Consider the following 6,228-nt stretch of genomic DNA (forward strand, 5'->3'; position numbering starts at 1 on the left):
CTCACCACAGGGTTGTGTGTTGAGTCCCCTGCTCTATACTCTCTATACGTATGACTGTACAGCCATCTATTCCAGCAACAAAATCATCAAGTTTGCTGATGACACTACGGTGGTGGGGCTCATTTCAGGACGGGATGAGTCCGCCTATCGGGACGAGGTGGAGCGGCTCTGTGTTTGGTGTGGAGAGAACAATCTGGCTCTTAATACGGCTAAGACCAAGGAATTGGTGGTGGATTACAGGAAAAAAAAGGCGGACATTCAGCCCTTGTATATCAACGGGGAACGGGTGGAGAGGGTGGCGGAATTCAGGTTTTTGGGAGTGACTATCGATCAGGGCATGACTTGGAGCGCAAATACCACTGCTCTGGTGAAGAAGGCCCAGCAGAGAATTTATTTCCTCAGACTTTTAAAGAAGAACAATCTGAGTGAGAGACTGCTGGTGTCCTTCTACCGAGGCTCCATAGAGAGCATTCTCACATACTGTATTTGTGCTTGGTTCTCCAGTTGTACAGCTAGGGAGAGGAAGGTGCTCCAGAAGGTCATAACCACAGCCCAAAGGATTATTGGTCATCCTCTCCCATCTTTGGAAGAACTGTACGGTTCCCGTTGTCTTAGGAAAGCAAACAACATCCTGCAGGATTCATCTCACCCGGGATACAGTCTGTTTGCTCTACTGCCTTCTGGCAGGAGATATAGAAACATCAAGTCAAGGACAAATAGACTGAAAAATAGTTTCTATCCAAGAGCTGTGGCCTTTTTGAATGCTGTAACTCGATAGTGTGACCTGGGAGTTTGATGGGTGTGGGTGTGGGTGTGGCTGGAATGTGGTTTGTTTGGTTGTTGTTGTTGTTTTGCTTTTGTTGTTTTTTAAGGGATGGCATCCAATTTCGTTGCACTTGTGCAATGTTGCACTTGTGTAATGACAATAAAGAATCTATCTATCTATCTATCTGTGGGGGAGCAATTCCCTAGTCTACATAACTGGTCAATTGCCTGCTTTGAATAGGGTTGCGTCCCCTAAAGGAGCAACTTCGTATCTGCAGGTCTCCTGGATCCATTTCTGTCACAAGAGGCCCAGTTGACCTCAATGGCTAGGAGTACCATTCACTTCCTTCGGCTGGTAATACACTTTTAGTCCTTTCTGAAGTGGGATAGCCTGTCCACTGTTGCACATGCCCTGGTAACCTCCAGATTGGATTGCTGAAATGTACACTATCCAGGGAATTGCCTCTGAAGTTGACCAGGAAGCTGCAGCTTGTGTAAAATACAGTGACTTGACTGGGGCATAATATTACCACTTTGTTACCCTGCTGTTGAAAGAACTGAACTGGCTGACAACTAGCTATCAGGAAGGAGTGCATGGACCTGTCAGTTTCGGTTTTCTTAGTTTCTCATTTCCCCCCTCTTAAATTCAGTTCACATTTTTAGTGTGACTTTCTCCCAATAAACATTATGGCAAAACAATTTCCCCTAATGTAGTGCATTTTTGTGTGTTGTTTTCACTAAAATGTGCACAGTTCATTAATTTTCTTGTATTAATTACTTTGCTTGAGAACTGCATCGCAAAATTCAGAGAAACGCAAATTTCAAAGGATGGCTATGTCTTGGTTTGTGTATTGTTTTGCAAAATGTGAATTTTGCCTTGAAACTTATTTGTTTTATTTCAGGTAGTAGCTAACAACTGACTCAAAGAGTGGCTGTTTAGGGACTTGGGAGATTAGATAAATAATATCTCAGATCTTAGGAGAAGCTCATTCTACACTTTTCTTAGTTCATCAGTATAACTGTTGAAATATGTTTCTTTTTAATTACATGCTTGTAACTATGGCAACTATAAATATAATTACTCTCCGTTCTTAAGCTTCAGCATAGTGATTTCCTTTCAGCAAAGAGCAGTAAAAATAATCCTTCTTTAGAACTCTGGACTTTTTCTCTCCTGAATATCCCTTAATTAGTATGCCATAGGATTAGATCCAGTTATAACTCTTTTGCAACTACAAGAAACCAAATAACTAATATTGAACAGATTTGGGGGAAGGGACGAGGAGGGGGTGTAAAATCTCAAGTTTGCTGCTTAAACACTCTGGTAGGAATTTGCTGCCATCTTCAGGCTTTCAGCAAAATGGATTTTGCAATCCCAAAAATGCACACCTTATTCTTCAGATTATCTTCTTGGAAGAGGATGAGCAAATGTAATTTTATTGCTCCCAAAACATAATACAACAAGCAAGAATAAAACAGCAACCATAGTCATAAGCCATATTTCCAGTTAGACTAACTCATATTTTATGAATATATTAGAGCGAATTTAATTCTAATCATGCCATTCACAAAGCATTTCTGCAAGACACCTCCCACTAATTTCAGTCAACAGCAGCAGTGCTCAACAGATTAAGGCTCCCTAAGAGTAAGACCCATTGAATTCAGACTTTCTTCTGAGTAGCCATGGTTAGGATTTCAGCCTAGGCCCCTAAAGGTGGTGAATCAGCATAACTTTAGTACTCCAAAGAGTATTCATTAATGGTTCCTCGTCATCCTGGAAAAAAGTGACGTGGGGTGCCGCAGGGTTCTGTCCTGGGCCCGTTGTTGTTCAACGTCTTCATAAACGTTGGACTTGGATGAAGGAATTGAGGGGATGCTCATCAAATTCGCAGATGGCACCAAACTGGGAGGGGTAGCTAATGCCACAAAAGACAGAATCAGAATTCAAAATGATCTTAACAGATTGGAGAACTGGGCTCAAGCGAACAAAATGAATTTCAACAGGGGCAAACGTAAAGTTCTGCACTTAGGCAGAAATAACCAGTTGCACAAATATAGGGTGGGGGACACCTGGGTTAGTAGGAGTACATGTGCAAAAGGATCTAGGGGTCTTAGTGGACCTCAAGCTTAACATGGGTCAGCAGTATGACGCAGCAGTGAAAAGAAGAAAAGAAAAGAAGAGAAGAGAAGAAAAAAAGAAAAGAAAAGAAAAAAGCTACTGACTGCATCAACAGAAGTATAGTGTCCAGATCAAGGGAAGTAATAGTACCACTTTATTCTGCCTTAGGACCACACATGGAATACTGTGTCCAATTCTGGGCACCACAATTTAAGAAGGATGTTGACAAGCTGGAATGTGTGCAGAGGAGGGCACCCAAGATGATCAAGGGTCTGGAAACTAAGCCTCACGAGGAACGCTTGAAGGAGCGGGGTATGTTTAGCCTGGAAAAGAGGAAACTGAGAGTAGATATGATAGCTTTCTTCAAATAACTTGAGTGCTAGCACATGGAATAGGGAGCATGCTTCTTTTCTCCTGCTCTGGAGGGTAGGACTCGTGGCAATGGCTTCAAGGAGATTTCGACTAAACATTCGAAAAATTCTGACAGTAAGAGCTGTTCAGCAGTGGAACAGACTCCCACGAGAGGTGGTGGACTCTCCTTCCTTAGAGCCTTTAAAGCAATGGTTGGGTGGCCATCTGTCATGGATGCTTTACCTGAGATTCCTGCATTGCAGGGGGTTGGACTAGATGACCCTAGGGTTCCCGTCGAACTCTACAATTCTATGATCTTCATGACCAATGAAGAAGATGCAGTCCATTTCACCCTTCTTACAAAGATGCAGAGATTTCATAACTTGTTCTTAGACGCTCCTTACTTTATTGCGTTCAACTGCAAGTCTCATATCTTCTTCAGTGATCAAGCCAACATCCATAAAGATGGCAGTGGTGGTGGCTAACACCATATCTGATGCTCTGCATAGCAACATTATGCATTTCTAATGTGTCATACCCCATCTTTTTATTAGAAGTGTAAGGCATACTTTATTTTCCTAATGTCAATCATGACTTCCATCATTTCTATCTTGGGCACCAGCTATTTATTCTTCATTTTCATTAGCAGAGAAAATTATTTCATTTCATGGTACTGAAGCATTCTGCTTATTTCTCTGCTTATATTCAGCAAGCCTCCTTGTCTTGTCTTCTTGCCATTTCTGCGTTTTGACTTGTCTGTTATGCTTAGGTATAGGCAGGCCTGTAGCAATTTCAGCCTTCGCTGAATGGGGAGGGTCCAGAGTGCTGACACCATTCCTACAACCCACGTTCAGTTACTGTGCTCAGTAGGCCCCATTGTTCTTGCAGGAGGGGTTCTCTGAGGTGACGGAAGCTGGTCTGTGGTCATACGTTTGTATGTGTGTGGCTCTCATTCTGCAGCACTGCTTCTGGCAAGCAGGGTTGGCAGTGACCAGGCCTAGATGTGTGGGTGCCTCTTTGGGGCTACGTTTCGCTAGCACCAAGCGACTCCTCTGCTTCCTCCCTCCATCACCCTTCCTTGGGGGAGCTGAGTTGGCTGCATTGTCCTGGAACGTAGCCAGTGCTCCATCTCCGTCATAAGCTTAATTCATCAACAATAATGAACATCTTTGCAAGTTAAAAAACAAACAAACAGCATTGCAACCATGAATTGCTGTTCTTCAGTGGTTCAGTATCAGAACCATTACAATACAGTGGTACCTTGGGTTACATACACTTCTGGTTACATACGCTTCAGGTTACAGACTCCACTAACCCAGAAATATTACCTCAGGTTAAGAACTTTGCTTCAGGATGAGAACAGAAATCGTGCGGCGTGGCAGCAGCGGGAGGCCCCATTAGCTAAAGTGGTACCTCAGGTTAAGAACAGTTTCAGGTTAAGAACAGACCTCCAGAATGAATTAAGTACTTAACCCGAAGTACCACTGTACACACATACTGACAGTAATTCATTAATATCTTTGGATTTTAAGACCCCAACTTGATGGGTCTGGTTGCTGGGTTTTCTTGTAGGTTTGATTTTCTTCTGTTCCCCCCACCCCTTTGGCTAAAACACTGAGCAGGAGCACTCCATATTGCAACCATTTGTTACAGGTCACACTTGCCTCCTGTGTTTGCCTGTGGGGGGGGGGGGTAAGAAAATAGAGGTAGCTGGACACTGAAGCTGCTTCTGCAGCCACCTGGTGGAAAAACTGAGCCTTGGGGAAGTGACAGCAGAGGATCGGGGAGAGACATTTTTCAACCAAGCTCCTTGAGTGAAGTATTGAAGGGAGAGGAGGACTCTGTGCTTATTGCTAAAGGTAAAAGTAAAGGACCCCTGGACAGTTAAGTCCAGTCAAAGACGACTATGGGGTGCAGCGATCATCTTGCTTTTCAGACCAAGGGAGCCGGTGTTTGTCCACAGACAGCTTTCCGGGTCATGTGGCCAGCGTGACTAAACCGTTACTGACACACGGAGGACCGTGACAAGTGCCAGAGCACACAGAATTGCAGTTTACCTTTCTGCCGCAGCGGTACCTATTTATCTACTCGCACTGGTATGCTTTCGAACTGCTAGGTTGGCAGTAGCTGGGACAGAGCAATGGGAGCTCACCCCGTCACAGTGATTCAAACTGCCAACCTTCCGATCAGCAAGCCCAAGAGGCTCTATGGTTTAGACCACAGCGCCACCCGCATTTGGCTCAAGATAGGCTGCCATAACATCTGCCCATCTTTGTCTTCTAGAACAAGGCAGAGGAGTCAGAAATCTAAAGCATGAAATGCAGATCTTAAACACATTTCAATACTGAGGCAAGTCATCATTATGCAATTTGTAATTAACCAGATACTTAACATGTCCATAGTGGGCACTGTGAAGTACAGTTATGTGGACACAAATACATGGGAAGGGTATCAGCTCAGTGATAGAGCACAGAAATGCTTTGTAAGCTGAATGCCCCAGGTTCAAGGCTTCTCTTGTATAGGATACCAGCTTTTAAATAATTCTATGCTTTATACACAAACACAGAACAAGGTCAAGGAAAATGGTGTTCTTCATATTATATGAAGATAGGTCTAAAAACAGAAAATCATCCATGTTTAAAGAACAGCATTTTCAGGCTCAGTTAACATTTTTACAGGTTTTTAAAACCATAATCACTAGAAAGGTGATTCATATGTTTTCCGCTGTGGCATACCTGTATAATTTACTTACTTGCCTTATACAAAAAAAAACTTGCAAAAAGAAGCAAAACACAAAGAAAACATATAAAATTAAAACAGATCCTCCATAAAATAATTTTTAAAACTCAGCCCCTAACCACCATATAAGCACGATCACTATTCATGTTAACCAGCTAAATAATACCCTAGAAGTAGCAATCGGGTGTTAATAGCCTGTGAGGAAAGTCCTTGCCTGGCACTGAAAATATGCAATGCAGGCTCCAGGCAAGTCTCCT

At 43.1% G+C, this 6,228-nt stretch overlaps 1 long non-coding RNA gene across 1 annotated transcript in view; it reads right to left on the reverse strand.

Moving 5' to 3' along the window:
- LOC309373375 overlaps positions 1-6,228 on the reverse strand; it is a 173,852-nt gene that overhangs the window by 28,802 nt on the left and 138,822 nt on the right. The window lies entirely within an intron of this gene.

The sequence above is a fragment of the Podarcis melisellensis genome (genome assembly GCF_964234715.1).
Source record: "Podarcis melisellensis genome assembly, chromosome: 1".
In the NCBI taxonomy this organism is placed as follows: Eukaryota; Metazoa; Chordata; class Lepidosauria; order Squamata; family Lacertidae; genus Podarcis; species Podarcis melisellensis.